The following is a 25,531-nucleotide window of genomic DNA, read 5'->3' on the forward strand; positions in this document are numbered from 1 at the left end:
ATTTTATATTTTTCCTTGCATTTGCTCTGTACTTTAGATGAAGAGATGATGTTTAGCCCATATAGATCTTGCAAACAGTGAGCAGACTAGATTAGCACCATAGTACTGTTTCTGGGCTGTGGCAGTGTGAAACCATATCACATTCCCTGCTACCATGGATTCTTCAGCAGGCTCCATCCTCCAGCATGATAACCTTTGTTCACCCTTTGGTGGTCACATCTCATGTGACCATCTATTTTGAATATTAAAAGTGGTCTGGTAATTCTGAGACATAAATGAGAGAATCTTTGTTTCCAGCAGGTAGGAAATGTGCTTATTAAAATGTGACCTCTTTGGCAGCTGGAGGATGCCCAAGCATCATTAGGGGCTTCTGAATTTTTTTTTACATGCTTAATGTTCTGATTCATATTCATGCCTAAGTTATCATTTGTTTTGCTGTGTTTCTGTTGTTGCTGCAGTTTGCTATTGTTTGATGAAATGGGGTAGCAGTATGAGGGTACAAAAGTTTCACATACTTTGTGTTAATATAGCATGAAAGCTATATTATAAATATATATTATATATATATATCAGAACAAAAAAGAAAGTGTGGGTGGGCAACTTGAGGACAGTCAATATACTTTAAAATATATCGTTCTTAAAAAAAAAATACTTTTTTTTTCACTTTGTACCAAACCGTGGAGTCTGTCTCTAAGTGAAAAGTGTACATTTTCAAGAGACTTTATCCGTCCTCATGGCCTCTCTTGACCATCCCTATCACTATGAAAAGCAGAAACATGAGAAGGGCTAATTCTTTACGAAGAAAGCTGAGCTGCTAAGTAGATGAATTGCATTCTGTATTTTTGACCAGCCTGGTCATATACCCAAGTAGGCTATGTGTACAACTAGAAGGAAAGAGAGAAATTCTCATCCACTCTCAAATTTAGTGCTAACAATGTATCAATTAAAGGATGAAGTGAAACTAGGAAACTGAAAAACATGAAAGGAAATTTAGTAGTATCTAGGCAACACTAAGTGAATTGATTGCCAATGGCACAGTTTCATCATTGAACAGTGCCAGATTTTTCTACCCTGCATTGAACTGCATTGTGTTTTTAACTTTTGCAAAGGATCCCTCTCAAAACTGCAACCCACTTCTGTTGGGAAAGCTACTGCCAGCACCAAAATACACCTTCTCATTTGTTCACAGAAATTTGTATGTGTGGAAGGAAAGTAAAACAAAATGTGCTTTCCAGGAAGAACTACATAGTATTTCCTTCCCGGGCAAAAATTTCTTTCTGTCTGAGTCAGGTATCTGTAGCATCCTGTCTCTTTCTAGTCTCTATTGCCAGCTGAGTTGCTAACATCATATTGCAAGGCTATGCAATCAGGAAGCTGAAGAGCCAAAAGAGATCTTGGATAAGTTGACAGTTCAGGATGCTCCCCAATGTATATGGGAGAGACAAGTAGTATTGATCTGTTTTGTGAGAATGCTAAACTTGCACTGAGCAGAAAAATCTCATTAAAGCTCCCCAAGATGCCCTTTGCAGCTATTTGTTGCTTTTTAAACATTTTCTGTACAACAGTTTTCTTTAGATTAAATGGCCTCAAGTGTAGCAGGATCAATGCAGTTATCTGGAGACTTAGTTTTGGTAAATAAAAATAATTGTAATACAGCAAATAAAACCTATTTGTCATGTTACCAAGCGAAGAGCAGGGCAGAGTATTTAATTTGCTCTAAAGTGCTGAAAATCTATAATGCTATGTCTTTTGGTGATTCTCTCTACTGAGCTTGAGCATGCTCTCGGTGTGGCAAATCATCAATCCAGTCAAAAATGCTGTTTGTTTTTTTGAAGAAAAAAAAATCATGCTTGAAAGTAAGTGCAAGTAAAGTGGGAATGTAAACTCTTGCATCTCACCTTTATTTGAGAAAATCTGAATGAGACTCTTTCTTTTATGTTCCCTTGAATTATTATAGAAGCTGTTAAACAAACTACATATATAGTATAGTTTATGAATTACAGAATCATAGGGTTGGAAAGGACTTTTGAAGATCTAACTCCTTGCTAAAGTGGGTTCCCTACAATAGGTTGCGGAAGAGAAGTGCCTGGGCACTTACAGGGTTTTGAATATCTCCAGAGAAGGAGACTCCAAAATTTCTCTGTTGTGATCACAGCCTGTTCCTGTACTCAGCCATTCTCAAATATTGTTTCCTCATATTTGTATGGAACTTCCAGTGTTCCAGTTTGTGCCCATTGCCCCTTGTCCTGTAGCTGGATATTTCTGAAAAAAAAAAGCCTGGCCCTCATCCACTTTGGATATTTGTATACATTGATAGGTTCCCCTCTCACACTTTTACTGGCTTAACAATCAGGCCTCAGCCTTTCCTTATATGAGACATGCTCCAGACCCCTAATTATCTTTGTAGCCCTCCACTGGGCTCTCTTCAGCAGTTTCCTGTTTGTCTTGAACTGAGAAGTCTTGAACTGGACGCAGTACTCCAGATATGACCTCACAAGGCAAAATAGAGGGAAAAGATCATCTCCTTCTGCCTATGCTCTTCAGTGTACCTCAAGAATGGGGCGCGTGAAATCTTCCTTTAGACTGCTCGTAGTAACAACAAGAAAGGATATTTTCTCCTTCCCTTTTTAGATTTGGAAAATAGATATTTGTATCTGTGACTGTGACATCTGTAGATGTCTCATTGTGGGTTAGTCTTAGAGTAGACTATTAACCAAATTCTTGAGCTGAAAATTGAAGTTCAGGTTGAATGTGATATATCATACACAAAATAACACAGATGCACTGCTTTTTATTTAAAGATTGAATGTACTTTGTAATTGTCATTTATTATGTACTTTTATTATATTATAGGGAGCTTTATGAAAGTCATGACCGTGTTTATGGGCCAGTGCTATCTACAGAAATCTATGCAGAAATAGAGCAGTTACACTCTTGCACTTGCTTTATGGGGGATGAAGCTCCCTCTGAGCAGCAGCTGACAGCTCTATTTGATCTAAGTTCAGCAGTGACAGGTAAAAGTACAAGCTGCTTGCTGCTTTAATTTACATTTTTGTTCCTCATTTTGCCTAGTATGCAGACATACCTGTACAAAATACAATCTGCCAAATCCCACCTCTCAGAGAAAATGTTAGGAGTAAGTAAACATCCACAAAAAGAGCAATTTCATTTTTGAAGCTGGTACAACAATGGAGGACTTGGATCACCTCCCAAAAAAAGGAATAAGGAAAGCTCAATGCTTCTACATTTGATCTTGTCTCTTTTTTTCTGTGATTATGGCAAGCTTCTAGCAGTACAGTCCCATAAACCATCATTTTTACTTGACAGCAGTTAATTGCTCACATTTTTGTCAACTTTCTGACCTTTAAATTGTGCTGCTTTTGACAGCACTTAAAACTGGTGACTGCTTTTAGAGGAAGCAAGAAGAAACAAGACATGCATTTCCACTTTAATTAGGATTTGTAGTACATTAATGACAATCATGTTGTCAGAAAACTTTACACACTTGTAAGGCTGTCATGATGGGCAATTGTTATTCCTTGTCATCTTCCTTTCCTTTTTCTATCCATAAAAGTGAAGAGTGTCCCCTGGGGTAACATGTCTTGGTGTGTAGTGCAGAGCTGGTTGAATAGAATACTGCTAGTGACAGGAGAGGAAAGCCAGTGCCTAATGTTCTTATAGCCTCATGTAGAGTGAGAGAGCAATGAGTAAAGCAGGATTTGTGCTAATCCCCAAATTGCGATGTGTCTGCAGGTTGCATGGTGTACTCGAGCATCTCTTGCTCTGCATGTGTAATGTCTGTCTTGGTAGATAATCTGTTTAAACAACTTCCGAATGCAGGAGAGTACTCCATCTTTGTGCTTCTGTCTGAAAGGCCTTAGAACATACAGTTGAGGCCAACTCTGACCTGTACAGGAGGTCTGCCTCTGTCCCAGACTGATAGCTGGTAGAGCTGACGTGGATTTCTTTGCATCTTTTTTCAAACAAGATGTTAAGCAGCTGATGGCTGCTTCCAGTACAGTTTGCTTTGCTCTTTTGGAGGTCTTCTCAAATACTGGGGCTTCATCTCTGCATGATTACATGGCTGTTCCCAATGTGTTACTGGGGAAAATGGGGGATGAAGAGGCAGCTGCCTTGAGAATCCACGGAGCCTACAGCTCTTCAGTGTTATCACCGGGAAACGAATGTCTGTGTGAGGCTGTAAAACATGCTGATTGCTTTGTTTCTCCTTGCTCATTGTAATACTTGTCTATAACTTGAGATTGAATCATGTGTGCACAGCTGTCAGACCTTACAGAGAACACTCTACCTGTGGCTGTTGCTAATGTTCAGCCTTTTTATATTTTCTCTTCTCTAATGCAGTACTATGTGTGGCAGTAGTTGTATGGTGCTTTTTAAAAAATTATTTATTCTGGTACATGCTTCAAAGCCATGGCATCTTGTTATTACAGTCTTATTATCTACATTGTACAAGTCTTTTGAGAGCAGTCAGTTGTCACTTCTTAGGAAGAATGTTTAGTACCACCCTATTTGCTTAGTTATATATATATTTTTATTTGCTTCTTGTTATTTTGCTTTTTTTCACTTTTTTCCCCCTAAAATCCTAATAAATAAAGTAATCTGGGATAAAGATTTCTTTATCAAATTAGCTGATGATGTGGGTTAGAGACAGAAAAAAATATTAAAGTTGGAGCACTTGTTTAGATCAGTTTTGCTAGATTTCAATATTACATTAAGGAAAAAGCTTATCTCCCAACTGTAGCAATTTCTCTTTGTGAACTACCTCAGTGGAGGCAGGAAGGGATGAAACCTTCACTTACCTACAAGAAAAATAGATCAATTTATCTCCAAGAAAAGTATTCCTCGTAGTCTCCTGATGTAGTCCAGAAAAATCATGCCGTATGAGTCAAAGGGCACTTGCCGAATATTTATCAAAGGTTATCTGCATCTGGTAGTTATGAGATGTGCATTCTCTTATCTCAAGAGTCATAGACTTGAGTTGCTTGTTCTGGAGTTTGCAACAGAAGGGGAATGAGCTTCTTTAAATAATTACAAAACCTTTCTTAAATCCTTAACTGCTCCAGCATCTTGAGGCTGTAAAGAATGCCCAATAGAAGTTGCCCCACTGTGACCCCTTAGTTTCACTCTCTTATTGGATGGATTTCGTCTAATAATATCTCTGTATGCAAGGGATTGCTCTGTAAAGGCACGTTCTACACACACTGAAATATAGACTAATGGTTTTATTTTTCACTGTCTTTCCTTATAAAAGGGAGAAAATTGATCTTTTTCTTGAGTATGATTCTTTAGCCCAGTGAATTATTCTCTACATTTTTCTCCCCTTCCTTTTCTTATTCTAGAAGAATTCCCTTCATTGCAAAGTCCTTGGTAACTGTAATTCATTAGGAATTCTGGTCCGTAATTGCAGTCAGCAGAGAGCTCTAATAGGTGCAAGACATCCACTGTCTGCCTTGTCTTAGGATAAGGTATCTTTTCAGTTTTTAAAACTGAATTGTAAGCTCTTCTCGGAGAGGCTGAGCCTCCAGGCAAGGGTATATGATTTCAAGAAATGATTTACAGATCTGCAAAATACTTGTGCACAGCCAAATGCAGTTATCAAGATGGTTTGTGTTACTCTTAATATGATGGTGTTTTGACATGTTTCTGCCGATATTTGTCTGAGGATAAACATAATAAGTCTGTTACTTCATTGCCCTTTAAAGCTGTCTATATCTATTCATTTAAAGATTGCCCTCTAAGTTTGATATCTGTTTTCATCTGCTAATGTTAATTTACCTTCTAGTTTTGTGGACTTCAGAAACTGCGTTTTAAATCTGTTTCAGCCTGAATGTCAAAAAATCCTATCAACCTTACATATTATACAGATGTGCTAAGGTGATAATACCTCCTCCAGGTGTTTTTTATTCTTAGTGTTAGATCAACATGTTTGGAGGGATATAACAGAAATTGTATGAAAGTGACATGATGAATAGACAATGGTGGGTCATGGTGGCAATACAAAAATATTGAGTTCAAAAACAGCTTGCATATGTTGCTTTTTCTCCTGAGAATTACGTCATCTTTTTTTTTGTTTGTTTTTCCTCCAGAATATTGGAAAATACCTTATAGTGTATGTGAAGCAAAGTTACCTTTCAAGAGGCTAACAGTTACCTCACTGTGTTTGGAGGCAATGGCTTTATTTCCAGTTCTGAGTTTAAAAAGATAGCTGTGTAATGCTGTCTTTTGACAATGGCTACACTGTGGTTGTAAGAAATTTGGCAGATAATTAATGATGAATTAACTCATCTGCTTTGATCTCTATCTTTGATAAAATTCTATGGGCAGATAACAATTTCTTTGGATGGATTTGCTGTTCATTTTCTCTTAAAACCTTTTCTTCACTATAGGTATTTTAAGCTTTGTTGCTATTGTTGCCATACCTCTGTCAGCAAAAGCTCTAGTAGAGAGGAGTGCTGTATCTGCAAGAACAATTACTTCTTAGCCCAGTAACTTTAGCTCTCATTTTGTAGACTGGTGAAAGGGTGAAAAGTGTGGCCATGTCAGCACGCCTCATGTTTGCAGGCTCTGCACTTGTGCTGCAGTCTCAACATTGTATCAGAAAATCATTGTGCCTGATGTTTATGACTCACCACTCTATTCTTATTTAGGGACTCAGGTAGTCACTTCAAAACCAGGCTTGTCCACCCATCTCCCATTTTCTCTCTTGGCAAGGTTTCCTGGTGTTCTCTGTATCAATAAATGTACTGTTAATTTTCTTCTCTCACGCAATACTGTGGATGCAGACTGCACTCGCTGAAATGATTGCAACTATTTGTCATTCTGGTGGCATATTATTTCTTCTTGTCTGTATCTAGGCTTGCAGTGTGACAGTCTCAACATTTAAATATCATTTGTTTGAAATCTGTTATCCTTAGTACCTGTGGAAAATCATGTGAATTACTAAAACATAGGCAGTGTTCAGTTACTTTATCATGCTTCTCTTCATTTAGGAAAAAGGAAATAGGGAGGTAGAATCATATCAAATAAAACAGCAGAATTTACTTGATCACATCAACAACTGAAACAGCAATCGTGGCTCTTGTAGTGTGCTGCAAAGCAAAACAAATGAAAGTAGTATATGGACCCCTTAAGCACCGAAGAGTACAGCTGGCTGTGCTCTGAAAGATTGTGGCATATATTACTGTGAAGCACCCCAGAAAGAAATAGGAGCATTGAGGAGGATTTCTTTGGAGAAAGCTCCTCTGAAAGAGAGTTATTGTAAAACTGGTTGAGTCTGAAAATGTGCCTCTTTCAAAGATAATATATCTGCTGCTCTAAATGGCAAGCATACATCTGCTTTCATTCTTTCTTTTCAATGTGATAGACTCTGGCTTTGCCATTTGTTGTTGTGAGCTAATGGGGTGGAGGAAAAATCCCCGAGTCCCTCCAGGAGCTTGGCAAACTTCTGTTGAAGTAGGCATCTGTCACTGTCCAAAGGAGACCACAGCTCTTTTTACTGTATGACATGAAATTCTGACGTAGGGGGCTACTACATGTCTTTTAGTGCTTTGAGATGCAGTAAGTTGGATTGTGGATGGTTAAAGTAGGTATTTTCTATGGAAGTCTTCTGGTAAAGATCTGTGATTTAGAATTCTGTGTCCTAATAGTAGGTGCAGAACTGTAAGAGATTACTTTTTCTTTCTATCAGAGAATACAGGCTATTTTCATAAATTGCAGTGCTTTCAGTTCTGTTAAGAAATTGAGACTCAGTGGAAAAGTTTATCTGCCTTTAAAAGAAAAATACACTGACAGGGCAGAATGACTTCATCTGAACATCTTGTTTATAAGACTAATGACAATGCAGGAAAAAAAAGTCCACTGATCTAGGAACAACTGATATCCCATTCAGAGGAAGACAGTTATATGAAACAAGATAAAATATGGGGCATCATAAGGCAGTTCAGTTCTACTTAATTTAGTAAAATAGGAACCTTAAGAAAGCTCTGTCTTTTCTACTATAAAGGCCTTCATAACCTGCAGAGTGGCTGTAGCAAGTAGAATTCATTATAGTTAAGTTCACTTAAGAAACTTTAATTTATTTTAATATTTACCCAGGAATGTAAAGGACACTTTACAGTATGCCAAACTGACTTTAATTCCCAAACTGCTCTTTGTATGTGGTGGGATGAAAAGAGCTGCCCAGGAAGCTCTCTTGGACTCTGTCCTGCTCTCTAGATTCTTCAAGATGATGTTGGTTCAACAGCTCATTAGCACAAATCTTGTTGGCAGGCAGATGGACATGACCCATTTTAGAATAATATATCACTTTCACTTTTATCAAGGTGCACATTTATTTTTACAAGCATTTATGTGGGTGAAACATGAAAGAGTCAATTGACAATTATTTTTGTTCTGGGATATAATTTTCTAATCTATTGAAATGAAACTATTCTGCAGAAAGAAGTCATCTTTGAGGAAACTTACTGCAGACACAGGAAATTATCTTTTCAGGCAGCTTCTTTGTGAAGAAAGTGAGATCTCTTCACCACAGCTGGTGACTGAACTGGAAGGAGGACATACCCATTTGAATGCCGGTCCTGTAAACAGACTTTTAGCTGTGTTACTGTGGAATTTCTAATTTTACAGAATTTGAGATACTTTTGTCTGAACGTGAAGAAAATGTATGGAACTCTTAGCTTCATGGCCTAAGGGAAAAGTATTTTCTGCTCACTTCTTCTTGCAAGTCATATGTTTGATCTCAGACCCTGAGAGAGGGAGAGAGGAAAGAGAGATACTAAAGGGATTGCAGCTTTTTCCTAGTTTCCCCAGTCAGGTGGCTGCTGAACACCTGCTGGGGAAGCAATGGAACCTCAATGTTGCACGTACCTTTCCCTTGCATCTGCTATCACCTTCAAAGCATTGTACTGAAATATGGAGAGTGGAAAGAGGAGCAGCATGGCAACATTGGCAATTGAATTCTGTTTTCGCTATCAAGACAATAGTTCTAGATGCCCTAGTTCTACATATTTTACAGTATTTGGCTGAGTTTAGTGTTACTGATTATGCATCATTTATTAATAACAAAATCTCAGCTAGATGCATACTTAATGCTGATTTCGTTGGATTTTGAAAGTTAATGGTCTGGAAATTGTTAGAGAACTATTTCTGAACTGATTAGCAAGGTTAATGGCAGAGGACAGGGAATATTCAGAGGTGGCTAAAAGTGAGTGTAGATTTCTGGGCATTGCTAAGTAAAATGAAATAGAACTTGAAGCATAGGAGGAAAGTCAGGAAACAGAAATCTGGCAGAAGGGCTGAGGATGACTGAGTAAGACAAACAATAATTTATTTTCCCCTAGTGAGTTTGGAAAGCTTTACTTAGATCTGTGCATATTTCTTATTATTTTTTCTTTTTTTTGATGTCTTACTTCCAAAAAGCTTATCCCATTTGATTCCACATCAGAAATTCTATCTGAGCTTTAAGAGATGTACTCTAAAGATTTTGATAAATATATTTACCAACTGAAGCTTCTTATGTGATTACTGGTCGTCATAGTTCCAAGATCAAAAGTAGGTATAAATCTGCTGCATTTTTCTTATCAATGTATGTCAATGAAATAACAACTTTTACTTATCTCTGTTCTTGTGTAATTGTAAGATGTGAGGTAAACTGGAGAATACAAAGCAATTCTGATTTTCAGATGAGCTGCATCTTTGTTTATCTACATATAACTGAATTCACATCTAGCAGCTGAGATGATAATCTCTATTTTTTACTACATAGACCCCAATGGAAGAGGGCTGTATCAAAAGTGTACAGATTTTGTTATGATACCTAGCACTAGAATTTACAAATGTTTTAAAGCAGTGGTATGTAAGGACCACTTACTACACTGATGATATTCCAAGTAGTATTCTTCACTAAAAGGGAATGTTGAGAAATGGACCAGGGCAATAAATCAGCATGTTATCTTCAGAGGGGGCAATGACACTTGCCACTTTCAGCTTGATGGAATACAAACCAGCAGCCTGTAGGCAAATATCTCTAGACATGCTCACAACCAATCATGTGGGCTAAGCAGGTTGCCAATATTTACTGAGCACATATATGCTTTTTCAGGCAAAGGATATATTGCTTCCCCCCCCCGTTCATGTAGTTCCAATTAATGTCAAAGGGAACTATGTGTTTGCAGAAAGAAAATGCATCCCCTGAGGATGTCAAGTTTTGTAAGGTAATATTCTTCTGTTACATTTTATGCACTGTTTATTTTTATGAGTTGTTGTAATTGTTTTGTGTGTGTGATTGCTTCAAAGCCTGCTGTCAGGTGCAGACTCACTGCATAAAAAGGGTTTGTGAATAAAATGCTGAGAATACAGAAAAGTAGGCTCATCCTTTTAATGTCAGCAGTGCAAATATAATAAATTCAGAATGGGAACTTACCTAAAGAACAGCAGAAATTGGGAGCTGCTTGAGAAGTGTGAAAAGAAAATCTTAACTGGACAATTAAAATCTACAGTTATTTACATGTTGGTAATTTATTTAAAGTCTGTACCAGCTCTGAAACGACTGGTCCACTGGGAGGAGTGCTTATAAAGGCATCATTGATTAAACACACTGAACCTGAGAGACCAGATTAATAGTCATATTTCTAGTTTGCAAATCAAACACACAGTGTAAACAACTTTATTCTTGTTTCTGTGGACACCTTTTGACACGAACTTGGAAATGCTGTTTTCTGAGCTATGATCATTATTACAAAGTAATTGTGAACCTTTTGTCTCTGTTTATACCATCAGTCAGTGAAATGAATATTTCTTGTTAACAAATGATTTACTGAGCTGTAGTAGTTGGACCTTGTCTTAAACCAAGCAATTAGTATTACTACTGCTACCACTCATAGAAAAACAATAGATGGGTTACTTTGTCACTTGTTGGCCAAGAAGATGCACTGTAAGCGCAGTGAAAAGGTATCTTGGGTAAGAGTTATTCTGGAGGTGAATTAATGATGGACTAGATGATCTTGGAGGTCTTTTCCAGCTGTGATGATTCTTTGGTGATTCTGTTAACTCTTAACTTTTCATAAGGAGACTTTATGAAAACCCAGAAATTTTTCTTGTTATGTGAGACCTTAATCCAGAGAATGCATGTGTGGAAAGATATTTCAAGTTAAACACTGTGACAGTCTCCTTCTCCCTGTTACTAAATCCCAAACTACCAGCTAGATTATTTTTCCAACTTTCATTTCCACTGAGCTGTAGCAGGGGACTTAGTCTTTCTCTGCATGTGGATTGATGAATAAATGAATTAATAAATGTTAGATGAATAAATGTCTTCTGTTCTTCCACTTGGTAGCCATTATCTTTGAAAACTTCATTTACTATATGTAAACCTTGTCTTTTGAAGCTTTAATCTACTAAAATGATGTTTCTGTTGGGTAAATAATAGGTTAATAGAAAAGCCATGTATATAAAAAATAATTTGCTTATTAAAATACAATTGTCTACTCAGTTGTTGGCCATGCTAGTTAAGCTAGCAAAATCATGACTGATTTGGGCTCAAGTGAGAAACAATAAATGAAATCTGTGGGCAAGTTTACGCTGTGGATCAGACTTGTGGTTTGTGATTGTGGTCACCAACAGAACATGGGGACAGGCTGGTGCATGCTGACTTACGTACTTAGTTATTGCCTTTTTTCCATTATATAACATATGATAACTAAAATAAAACTCAGCCTTCTGACAAGATACCAAAGCATCTTTTTTATGTATGTCACAGAAGTTCCTTATTTTGTAACTTTATTCTGTGCTCTGAAAGTAAAAACTTTATTCCACTCTGAAAACAAAAGCCATGCTGTGTCAACATTTATGTTTACTTCTGATGAGTTGCAGACAAAAGCAAGTACTGTTATTTGACATTGTTTGCTTGAATTTTAAACACAAAGGTCAGTTCCTTTTCCCCAGAATATGTAGCAGTTCACTTTTTCTTTCAAGTGTATCTCTGATACTGTAACTAGGTCACCCAACTGGCACAATAGGCAAGACAGCTGGCTGGCCAATTCTATGTATCTGGTGAGGCAGTACTGCAGGTGCAGGAGTAAAAAACTGTTTTTCACAATTTTCTATGGCTAACTGCACGTCCTTGAGCTTCTTGCAACCAGCAGATATTTTTCTTCTCACTGCACACTGAAGACTAAAATCACAGTAATCCACTTATCCTTAACTTCCTACTATATAAATCAATTCTGTCAGAAGCCATCTATATGTTCCTTTTCTTGTCAAACTGATTTTCCATTCTTCCCTGGTAGTTCAAGAAATACTTGGATTGAATGTGAGCTACTGAATTAATTTCAAATCAGTGTATTACTTCAATGACCACTTGGATTCATCACCATGGTACTTTTCAGTGTTTAATTCAAAATAGAACTCCATAAGAATCCAATTGTTATTGCCTAGTTTGGAGGATCAGGAATAGACAATCTAAGGATGTATGTGTTGAGTAATCTTTTCACTAGCAATACTGAACAAACTTCTGTCTTGAGAGAAACACAATATTCTAAATGTGTTGGCTACTCTTTTAATTTAGTGTACTAGAAAATAGAATACTTGATCTGTTGTACTGCTGTTGAACTGGCCTCAGCACATGTGAGAACTGGATTTTCTAATTGCTTAGTTCAGTACTTGAGGCTTAGGTTTACTAGAACAGCCTACATCTTTCCAGAAGTGGATCATTGCATTGCAAAGAAAAACAGCATCCCATTGAACAGTGAGCATGGGCTTTGCTGAGAGTGATCCCACACCCTGGTGGTGCTAGCTGTTTTCATCCTTAATTTGTGAAGTCTTCTGAGGCTGGTGACTAGGCACAGCAGGGGAGGGGTTAAGGTGAAAAAAGACCTTTGTATTTCAGTGTGTCAGTTTGCCTTACAGTATGTAGCCTGACTTCACTATTTGTTATGTCCAGGACTGGAAAGTTCTTCAAATGCTGAATTTTGTCCTACCTTTACCTGTCTACAAGATTTCAAAGATTTCACTAAATGTAGGATTTGAATTACTTTAGTCCCAGGCATTTTTAAATCTCTTACCCAACAGAACTACTTAAGAACCAAACTCGTGTACTCTTGTTGTACAGGTTAGCTTACTTTTTGCATTTGCAGAAGAATTTTAATTAATCTCTTTAGCATGTTTGCTGGGATGTCTTTCATTCATGTTATTTTTGTTTCTGTAAACCTGTTCTAGCAGCTTGCTTGGAAATCTGCTTTTGTTTTCAATTGCATAAGGGACTTAGTTTCCTTTTTCTATGTCTTTAGTATGATGTGTACTTACATTGGATAACTTATTCTAAAAGTACAAGTTGAAAATATCTGATCCAGGGTTATTTTCTGTGCCAGTAATCCAAGTTATTTAAGTTACCTTTCAGCTCCAACCAAAAGGGAAAGAAATATCTAAGTAGTCTTTGAGATGTGTGGATTTGGATTGGAACATGAATTAAAGATAGATGAGTGTGATGGAGCAGGGTATAACTTTAAGGAAAATGATTATAGACAAGCAAGTATATACACAGAAAAGCAAAGAGAGCTAACTCTTACTAATGAAGTTTGAAGGCAGCAATTACACAATCAGAAATAGCAGCTGATCCCTAGAAGAACCCATATAATTCTAAGATTGTAATGTTTTTTTTTTTTAAACTCTGTACATGAACTCTATTTCCATGTGAACACCCCCATTTCCCTTGCATTTTACTGAATATATCATATAATCTCCCATTTTATACCATTCCTTGATTTATTTAATTTGTCCAAGAATGAGATGGATGTGGGAAGAGGTGGGCTGTTTTATTTGCTCCTTTTGCTTTTGAGGAGAGGAGGACATGGAATATACATTTCTCAGACTGCCTTAGCTGAAGTGATAAGCACAAGAGGTAATGGCCTCTTCTTGTGTCAAGAAGGTTCAGTTTGGGTATTAGGAAAAATGTCCACATCTGAAAGAGTGGCGGTGTGTTGGAACAGGCTGCCCAGGGAAGTTGCGGAGACACCATTCCTGGAGGTGCTCAGGAGACGTGTACATGTGACACTGAGGTACCTGGATTAGTGAGCATGGTGGAGATGGGTTGATCGTTGGACCAGATGGTCTTAGAGGTCTTAATGATGTCTATGCAAGTTGCTCTGAAAATAATACCTCCTATTTATTTCAATATAAACTACAACAGTTACAAAGGACACAATAACACCGAAAGAGCAGATTCTCAGCTATTTATTGAGCCAAATTAACTTGGCAAGTAGGTCAGCTCTAGAACAAGTGCTGTGTGGTTGGACAGGAGGGAGAGGAGCAATCCTTTCAACATCAGTGAGCTATCAGACGGTGTTAACTGACAAATAACATCCTTCTCACTGCTCAAGTGGAGAATATAGGGTCACATCCTGCTGTGTACTCAATCTCTTCAGGGCTGAGTCTTAGTTTTCTTCAGCAACTGGAACTGATTACTTTAAAATTATCTACTGAAGATTCACAAGCTTGAGCTTCTGTGAAGCAAAGAGAAAGGAGTCTTAAGTCCATCAAGTTCACCCTGAGTAGTGTTATCTAGTCCTATGTAAACCAAATGTACTTATCTTAAATGCTTGCCTGCGGGGTTTTTAATAGAGACTTTATAGCATTCAGATTACTGTAATAATGATACTAGAACTTGATTATCTATATTTATAAAGCAATCTAAAAAGAAAGCCTACAAAGCTCTTCAGACCTAAACTATACTTGTCAAGTGAACAAAGAATATATTGTAGTGTGTGTTATGCATTCTCTGTTTGTATTTGCTCACATCCTAACACATTTTGGATGTCTATGGGCTATCCCAATCATTAGTGCTAATTAAAACCTTTTAATATTGTTTTTGTATAAATGAAATTGTCACTTCATGTGGTGATTTTTGTCTTGCAAGGTATGTAATTTTCCTTCTTTTCTATGCCTCTTTCCTCCTTATGGGAGGGAGGCATACAAAATGGGCAATAACTTCTGTTTCAAGGCTGTTCTTAAAGTGTTCTTTGAATGCACTGTATTTTTTTTAGACTGATTGTGGAGAAAGAAAATAAACACCAAAGAACCAAAATTACCAAATTATTTTACACTTTCGGTGTTCCAGGAAAAATAAGCAGGCAAATATAAATGTAGTATTTCATCCTCTGAATTTTTACTTTTTTTTTATTATCTGTTCTCATGGTCTTGCTTTTTTTTTTTGCCCCTCCCCTCTTCAGTCACCAGGGTGCTTTCAGGGTAGGAACTGCAGTATTGAGTAAGAGTGCAAAAATCTTGGGGAGGATTGGAAGTATTTTGGTGCTCCTCCCTCCCATTCCAATGTAAACCCCAATCCTGTGGATGTGCTAGCTTCCTCAGCAGGCAGTCCTGAAGGGCAAGTCACATTACAGAACACCTTATGCAGGAGTGTGGCTCAGCCACAACTTTAGGCAGGAATCAGATACCTGGGAGGTTCCAAGACTGTGGTCACAAGAAGCAGAACTGGGATGAATTCTGTGGGCTTGGATGCCCAGATGCCTCTGGCTGACCAAGATTTTTATCTAGTTTTGGAAATGGAGTATCTTTGTGATTAGTAGGGCTCAAGTGTTTCTTGAGTTTAGCCAATGTTGGCTAAATTGTAGTGAACACTAGCTCCTTCCCTGCAGGGCGACTGAAAGGCCTCTTCTAAAAATCTAGAGGTAGAACCAGTACTCAGATTTTTTTTTGCTGTTAAAAATATTTCTAATACTATCTTAACCCCATAATATCTGTCATACTTTCTTTTTTAACTAGAAGAATTGGCTTTCATTCCTATGTTGTATTTGTTAGTTGCATATATGTTCATTGAAAAATTACAATTCCTAAATTGAATTTATAGCAGCACCAGTCTACTAAAATAACTTCTAATTATTTTTAAATGGCTATGACGTGGATACATGAAACAAAATGTATTTTCAGTGTCTAAATAAACATTCTGGTTATTTAGTTTTTGTAGAAACCTGTCTCTTCCATTAAGATGAATATCATAATCTTATGCATAATCAATAATGCAGAAATTGAGCCCTATTCCAAACCTCCCTCAATCTTTGCAGTACTTGTGCACTTACTGATCTGGAGCCTGCAAGTAACTCTTTGATGCAACACTTTCTGAACTATAACTTGGTTACTAGATGGCTGTGGTTGTTTCAAAAGGCAGTTATTTTTTATCATCATTGTAGGAACGAGGGATCAGGGTAGGCTCCCACTAAACACATGCTATTCTTTTTCTTTTTTCTTTTTTTTCCCCTGTTTTATTACAGTGGTATTTAGTTATGGACAGTAAAGCTTATCCTAAATTTCTGCCTGGTTATTACATTTCTTTACTACCAGTGAGCTATGGTGTTAGACACTTGACTTGATGCTGCCCAGAAGAGGAGATATATTTCTTGCTTTCCTATCTCTCTCTACATATCTCTTTTGTTTTACGATCTCAGTTGCAGTGCTAGGGGGACTAGCATTTTTATGGCTTGAAAAAAGATGAGTCAGCTAGAAGGTATCTTAAACTCTGAAGAGAAGAAACTACATGATGTCTCTTTCAAGCTGTAGTCTAGGTACTTTGGTGGTATATATGGTATTGAGAAATTCATTACCGTGCAGTACTACACATTCTGGTATACACTGAGAGAAAGGCTGCTAATGAGTTCTAGTAGGTGCTTAAAGAAGGGCAGTTTTCAAATGGAATACTGTTCTTTTGTAATGAACATTTCATGGTTTCAAGGCATAGATATTTAGAACATTCCTCAAACATCCAGTTTCTAATCACAGCAGGACTGTTTGTTACTTCTCTGGTTTCTATGTGCTATAGCCATCTCTGGGCTGCTGCCCAGAACACTGCGAACTTGAGGGCAACTCCAAACATAAGCCTGCAGTAACACAGCCACTGGAGGTCACAGCATTGTTCAGAAGATTACGTAAATACTTATTATTCTCAGGCAAGTAAATAAGCAAAGCAAAAAAATAATACCTCCTCTGGATATATCTTGCTATCAGCTCCCAACCTGCTTAAAGGCAGTGATGTGGCACAGAACAGCTTAGGTCTGTACTCCCAGCAGGGGCTGGCACTGCCTGGCCATATGCCATGGCTTATCTTGTGCCCTTGGCTCATACTGCTGCTGCAGGCCTGCCCCGTGCATGAGCATCCTATGGGGGATTTCATTCAGTTTAGGCAGATAGGTCTCTGAAATCACCCCGTTCTCAACATATCTGGCAATAAAAGTATTCAGTGAAAGATTTTAATCAAGATAAATGTCCCTGACTAGTGCCTTTTATATTTTATTTTATTTTTTATTTATTCATTCATTTTTGGAGCAACTAAGTGTGGTCTGGACAGGGCCTATCTTCCTGTTGGATATCTGAGATATTAGACCAGTGAAGTCCATTCTCAGCAGTGAGATGGTAGTGCTGTGGGTTTTAAAGCTGAATGCTAATGAAGTGAACTGAAGCATTATTTCTTCTGTGAAGGTTTGCAGCTGAGTTAAGAAATGCCACTGGGGGCATGCCAGCTCAGGTTTAATGCAGAGTATCTTATGGAGGCAGGTGTCATTTCATACCTTGATGTTAATCATCTGAATTCTGGGAATGAATTCTTCATTCTTCTGTTCAAATGATGACATGAAATAAAAGTTGTAGTTTTATGTAATCTCCACATCCTGTGTTCCTTCTGCTGGGAGAGGAAGGGGTATGTTTAATTATTTCAGAGCACAGTTTCCTCTCTAAATGAATCTAAATCCAGTTCCTGCTTAGAAGGCTGGTCATGGGAGAGGAGTTTCTGGTGCCAACCCTAGATGTCTTCTGTTTTCATAGATTCAGCTGAGTTTTATGTTTGACTGTGTAGACATGAATGAAGCATTTGGACTGATTGGATTCTGTGCCCAGAACAATTAATCCAATACAAACAGTTGTGGCCAAAGATCCTTCATGGATCTGTGATTGCTCATTGTGAAAATGAAGATACTTTGAGTGCCTGCTTTCTATTTCTCCAGAAGAAAAGGACTTGTAAAAAGCATGCTTGTGATTTCTTCTGTTCAGAAAAGCACTAGAGTGGATTTAATTTTTTATATTCTTATTGTTAAAGGGTGAATTTCTATTTAATAGCTGTTCTTGTACTCAATATTCTAGTGTTGACACTGGAAATTATATTTTAGGAGAAATTGCATTCAGAAGAGAAATGGATTATAGTGCATTTCAAAGAAATCTATGTTGTAAGTCTATCACAATTTGACAGAACTGTCAGTCTTTACCCAGTGCTGAAAGAGAATCATCTGTGGCAGTGATCACCAAAATCGTGACAACTAACTGTTGCACCTAGATTAAGAGCTTTGTTAGTCGGTAGAGAATAGCACTTACTTACAGGAACTATTCACATCTGTTAGTTGAAGCATTCTTCTCCAGGCTGAACAGCCCCAGTTCTCTCAGCCTGCCCCTGCAGGGAGGTGTTCCATCCTTTGGTCATTTTTGAGGCCCTCCTATTGATGCGCCCTAACAGGTCTGCATCTCTCCTGCACTGAGGATTCCTCAACTGGACACAGTACTCCAGATGATGTCTCACCAGCACAGAATTGAGGAGCAGGATCACCTTCCATGTTGGCCATGATTCTTTTGATGCAGCTCAGGATACAGTTGTATATTGAGAAGAAATGTAATACTAATTACATTTCACTATCACGCATGAAAATGACTGATGATTTTAGGGGAAAGCGCATGATATATTCTTAGCATGTGGCAGTAACGAGGTTTACTCAAGTTACATAAATTACTGATTCTTGGTACTGAGTTATAGCCACTAAAGTAAAGCTTTTTTCCTGTTAGCAGCTGCAGTTAACTGGCATCCAAGGGATTTAGAAAATCACAAAATAAAGTCTCTGCATTCTGGAAAATGGCCTCAGTGTTTTGGAGCAATAATAAAAAATTAATATTTAATCATTACTAATCTCTCTAGAAAAATGAGATTGCTAAAGAGCTAATGCAGGTCCTAGCTGTTGTGCATTATTTAGGCAACTGAATTTAGCCAACCACACAATTTTTTTTTTTTTTAATGGACTTTTATTCTTGTCATGCTCCAGCAGAAGTTGAGGAAATGAGCTGAGCTCTGGGAAATAAAGTTCTGAAAAGGCAAGAGGACCACGATGGTTAAGAGTTTATGACCACCTGGGAAAATTGCTCTGAAAACCCGAGCTCTTTTCCTGTATTTCTAAAATGGGAAATATTTAGCAGCAGCAATACTTCTTGTATTTGAGAATGGTGTGTACTTTAGTGGAAGCTTTTGAGTCCAAGATCCACGCAAGAAGATGGAAATTTGGATAATATTTAGGAAAATAATTCTTATGCCTTCTCATATTAAGGAGCTGCCTGAGGTGTTTAGATATAATACAGGACAAGTACTTCAGTCACTCTTGGAAAAACTTACCACTTTTTTAAACAGTATAATCACACTTTAATTTGACACTACTATTGCTGTGTAAATGTTGCTTTCAAAAGCAGAGCAACAAGCAAAATTATACGTATAGTTCAAGCAATTCCTTTCTTCTTCAAGAAAATAGAGGCAGCAAAGTAGTGCAAGAAATGCCATGAGACAGTAAACTATATCCATAGAAGTTATTGGAGCCACTAATGATTCATCTATCACTGATTTGCTTTTCAGCTATATCCTTCAGTACCAGTGATAGATGGTTATTGCTTTATTACTGAAGAATGAGAAATATAAAGTAATTTGATGGAGTGGGAGGGGAGAAGAAACAAAAATATTTCACTAAAAATGAGTCAATCTATCCAGAATTATGATTAAATGATTATTTTAATAAACTTTACTAATTAAAATAAAAGCTCTGTGATCATGGTGTTCTGATGTGTGTAGCCAGTCAATGGGACTACACTATTTTGACCTTGTCAGAATCTCAATGCTGTCATGTTTGTGTAGTGAAATAAAAAAAGTTTTGTGCAAACTAGCACACTGTATAGCAAAGACACCATGATGATGTAGAGATTTCAGCTTCTTCAGTGAGTATTTGTCTGGTTTGGTTTTAATTTAAAATAATCCACAATGGTCACAATTAAAATTAAAATTTTCCAGTTTGTTTTTTACCTTGACTAAATAAATAATGACTTAGTGTATTAAGCTTAATTCTTCTTTCAAGGCTGTGGAAGAATACATAATCTCTATGACATCAGTCCTACTGTTAAACATCTTCTGTGATGGAGCATCACAGTTTATTTATTGTATATTATTTATTTCATTTTTTATTTTTTATTTGCTATATATTTATATTTTATTCTATTTTGTAGTGTATTAAAATCCAGTTTATTTGTAGTTAATTACAGCAGAGAAGATCTTTCTGTGAGTATGGCAGTAAAGTAATGAGCCTTGAGCAAAATCACATATTGAAATACTCCAGTATTTAACTCAGTAGTCAAATTGCCTATCTGCCCTGGCAAAAGAACAAATCCCATTACGTGTGGAGGATAGGGGCAAATGTGTTCCATGTTATTTGTTATCTGTTGAACTTTCTTGTGAAAATCTAAATAATGAGAAATAAATTAAAATTTTTATGTGAATTGACACAGAACTGAAAAGTGCACTTGAGACAAACTGTAACTGAGTAATTAACTTCTACCACTGGCTTTTTAAAAAATAAAACTGCTCTATTCCAAAAAAGAGCAAGGAGTGTGGGGGAGTGTGTGAAGGGAACATATTATACATTGGTGCTCTAGAGTTATTGTGTTAAGGAATTAAATCTGTTTCTGCCAAATAATTCAATCAGCTAAGTGGATACCTTGTATTACTGTGGAAATGAAATAATAAAATGTAATTGTCAGGTTTAGAAAGCGTAGTACACAATATTATGAGCTTTTCCCTTCTTTCATTCACTTTCATTCACTTCCTCATTTCTTACTAATTAATTTCCTGATTAAACTCTGAGTGGTAATCTTATTTTGTTTTCAAGGTAGGATGCTGACAAAACGGTAGATTCATGCAGGTGAAATAGATCAACCACTGAAGTTGTACAGGGATATTTTTTTTTTTTTTTAGATCACCAGAAAAAATCTTAATATATTTTAATTTTTGCTCATTGTGACTCAGAAGTATAGAACATTAATTCTACTGGGCTGCAAATATTTAATATAAACTGTAGAAACACCAACTAAATGTTTTCTAAATCTCAGAGGTGATTCTTATAGAGCTGAAGTTACTAATAATGGCAAGTAAGGCTCTACATACACAGTTCCTGGCTGTCTCTACTTTTTGGCTTATTGATAGTAGAAAGTAAAAATAAAAATAAAAAATAAAATAAAATAAAAAAACCCACAAAATGAAAGACACAAAACCAGGATCCTTTAAATTACAACCACTTGCCTTTAGCAAAGGAAGTACCAGCTGGGTAGTTGGTATTTTTCTGTACCAAGACATTTATTTGTTATTTCCAGGTTTCCCTGCTGGCAGTATTTATTGGCATTTGAATGTCTGAGAATTTCTGCTTTCATTCTGTTTTCCTCTCTGGTATGAAGCAGTTGCTGTATCTTCATTCTGGCATTTCTTATCTGACATATTATTTACATAGTGATTTACATACAATTCAGTACTTATAGTTGCTGGCTCCTGACAAATTCCTGCAGTTCAACCAGGGGCCTGATTCTCCAGCTCATAATTCTTAATTTCTGTCATGTTTTATAACAGAAAACTAGCTAGCTTCAAAGTTGGGGAAATAAACAAATTAGGACAATTCTGAATGGAATTGAGTTCAGATTTGATGGTCCATTATCTAATGACCTCTTCTTATCTGTCCAGAGCATTAGGCATTCTTCTAGCAGAATCGATAAAGGGAGAAATCCTCAGAACATTGCTGTAGATCTCCAAGCAGAAGGAATTGGTAATCCTCCTGCATATTTCAGCCCAATCAACAATCTAAAATCAGTGATGGTCTCCTTACATATTTTTCGTCCATCTTTTAAAGAAAGAGAATGATCTTCTTCCTTATTTATTTATTTTTTACTGAAAATATATAAAGAAATCATATCAACATGAAGAAGAGGACTGAAATCCCAGCTCTCCCAAGAAGGAGATATAGGATACAGCAGGGTTTTATGTGGTAATATTCTGCCCACACCAGAACCAAATGAATGACAAGATTTATGTGTTTTATACTTTGGGAATTACAATCCTCTAAAATACCAGAAAAAAAAATTCTCAGGCTACAGGGAAAGAAATGAATTTTTCAGCTATGTAACAGGATTTTTCTTGACATGAAATTGAACTATACCTTACATTCACACAATTTATTTGTCATAGGCCTATACCTCTTTAATTCCTTATGTTTATATTTCCTGGAATTGCTTTTATAATGTATGTTTTACTGGAACTGTGTCATTTATCGAGCTTGTACTTTTCAACATAGCACATAAAAGAATAAGAGGGGGAAGGAGTAGGAGGAGAAGCCAAATCTCTGCTGAGAAGCCTGGTTACTGTATCAGTCAACTCCTACGGAGTAGTGAGGTTTTAGTTTTTATTTTTTTTTTAAGCTAATAACTATTTCCTTTTTCTGTTATTTTGACTGCCTTGATAATGGAACTTAGTAATATTCAAGTGTAACTGGCGTAAGAGATCTTAGTTACTTTTAAGATGTCTGTCTAAAATAATTATGATGTCTTAGTTACTTCATGCTAGTTTACAACATTTTTGAAATCTTTTTTGAATCAATTCAACTGCTGTCTGTGGTAGGCTGGGGGAGAGAGGAGTAAGGAATTTCTGTTGTGTAAAGCTGAAATCTACTTTTTGGCTAAACAGCCCAGAAGCTGAGAAAAAGGTTTCTGGCCTCAGGTCTTGCTGCAGGTCAGTGCAGGCTGAATTGCTTGTTCAACTGCACACTTCTCTTCTACAAAGCGAGCTGGTAAACAGCCTAGTGTAGTGTTTAGGAATAGGATTGGCATGGGTTTACTTCATATTTTGTGCAACAATTACAAAATAAAGGTTTAGTCCAAGATGGCTATGACAAACTACCCCAAAATATTGGCAATACCACAGCTTCTTCCACCTCTGCTGACTGAGAGATTTCAGAATAGATCCTGAATGAACTTCTGCCAGCTGTTGGCTTTCAATGCTTTTAGCTTATAGGTGTTTCTATAGCCTTCCACCTCTTCAAGAAGTGGGTGTAAATTATAGGTATAAGGGTGCCAAGACCACTGGTGTGCTGTATTGATGCAAACACTTTTATGAGAAAAGCTACTTAAAGGATATCATAGCATTATTATGCACTATCAGACCTCTAAAGAAGAACTGATATTTTTAACTGATTGGCCAATTCTGAATGCATTCAGTAAATGTACAAATGGTGATTTATTTATATTGACTCTTCTAAAGATTGCCTTCCTCAGCCATGTTTTCTCTTGCAAATAGACAGATAATGTGGCCTTTCTATGACCTTGTGGATTAACAAACTCTGTACCCATTGATACTTGATTAGTTAATGATACTTTGATTAAGTTAAATAAATGGATTGGAACAATACTATATTCAACTAATCCTCATTTTCAACTCATTAGTACTGCTGCTAATGCCTATAATTCAAGATGTGGTTTTGTGTTATGATATATTATTTGTTTTAAATGGGAAAGCTAGATCTTTTCAGACTCAAATGCACTTATTAAATCAAATGTAATTATATTTGAACCTGTTTATCAGTGGCACTGGTTATGCATTTTTACACACACAGGGTAATCTGTACACTGCTAGCACATGCAGGCAAGGTTTAGGTCAGCCTTGTGAAGTTGTCCTTCATGACATTTCTCTGTGAGATCTGGGGCAGATAATGGAATAGGATCAACAGGGTGTGGAGAAAGGAATTTACCATTTTGTTGGGCTGTTGGTCTCTCTAGCTTTTGACTATTTGCTAGACCACAAAAAATTCAATACTTCATTATTTCTTTTTCTGTCTCATTTTTGTGGCTACTGCTGAGAGTGCCTGGCATTAATCATGTTTTGCAAAACCCCTAAATGGTGCTGTTGCTTTGGAGGTACAAATTCTTGCTAAAGACCAAGGTCAGCTAAAAATCCTGTCTCTTATTGCTTGTACTTGCTTCCATAAAGACACAAGTAGTTATGTTCTCTTCTGGAAGACATGAGTGTAGAGATCTAGTTCTGCTTTATAGAGAATTTCAGTGTGTCAAAACCTGTCAGCACAGATGGTGGCTCTGTAGCCTTCCTGTTGGGCAGCTTTCAGTGGAGCCCCTGCATTTCAAGATGCCTTTAAGAAGTATTTTGTTTTCACATTAATATTGGAGAAAACTTAATTTTAAAATACATTATTTTATGAGATGGGTAAAAACTGAAAATACTATCAATGAAATGCCAACCTGATGAACAGCTTACTGTGAATTAGTCATTTTCTTGTTTAGAAATGCAAAAATGTCAAACCATAAGCTACATCTTTTTGCTGTTTGGTCTGATGAGTGGTCCTAATATCTTAATAAGCAACTTTTTCTATCAATAATGGCTTAATTCAGATGCTTACATATGATTGCTATCAGACAATGACAAGCAAGTGGGAGGATCTCAAAGCAATAGACCAATTTGTACCATCTGTTCCAGAAAAGTGATTTGAGGTGACGCTGTAAAGCAGAAAGCCAAACACTTAAGTCTGAGTGGGTGATCAGCGGTTGTTGTATGTTACTGTTAAAAGCCATTTGTTTTCTTTATGCTTGTCATAGTTTCAGCTGAAACAGTGTTAACAGCACACCCGTGTTTGTCTGTTAGTGAGTGGTGGGAGCGCAGTTAGGGCTGGACCAGGCCCCTCACTGTGGAAGAGCTGCTGCTGTGATGGTGTTGCAGCAATGGGGATCAAAGCCAGGACAGGTGCCTGAATTATGTTACCCCACATTATGTAACATCATGCAGGTGACCAATGAGCTACAGGGAGTTGTCTGGTGCAGCCCCTGCTCTGGGGTTACTGGTGTCAGTTGGTGGGCATTGAGGCCTTGCATTGCTGGTGTGCAGCTGTACTGCTGCTGTGCCTTTGTCAGCAGATGGTAATTGCATTGCAGCTATATATATATATATTGCCATCATTGCATGTTTGTTTCCATTTTTTCTCTTCTGTCTTAGTGAATACTATTTATCTCAACCTACAAGTTCTATTTTGTTTCTAATTCTCTCTCTCTTCCCACGTGGGGCATAGTGATTGAATGGCTGGGTGCTGTTAGCTGCCTGCTGGGCTAAACCATGACAGTGCTAGATCTGAAAGCAACAAATTCTCAACATAACTGGAGAAACTATCTCTTTACTAGACTCCACCTTGCCAAACTGAATGGCATGGAAGTTAGCTGTGTGCATGTAGTATAACTTCTGTCGCCAAGTATAATTGGTTATTTTACATGTTTTTATTTATAGCAGTGAAGGTTCTCCAATTCCTGATAATATCTATTGGTACCATGCTCAAATGTCATTTTAATGTTGACGTTGTAATATATAATCTAGGCATTACAGAACGCTGCATTGCATCCA

The sequence above is a fragment of the Cyrtonyx montezumae genome, unplaced genomic scaffold (genome assembly GCF_038088225.1).
Source record: "Cyrtonyx montezumae isolate F1298 unplaced genomic scaffold, pur_monq_1.0 scaffold_5, whole genome shotgun sequence".
Lineage (NCBI taxonomy): Eukaryota > Metazoa > Chordata > Aves > Galliformes > Odontophoridae > Cyrtonyx > Cyrtonyx montezumae.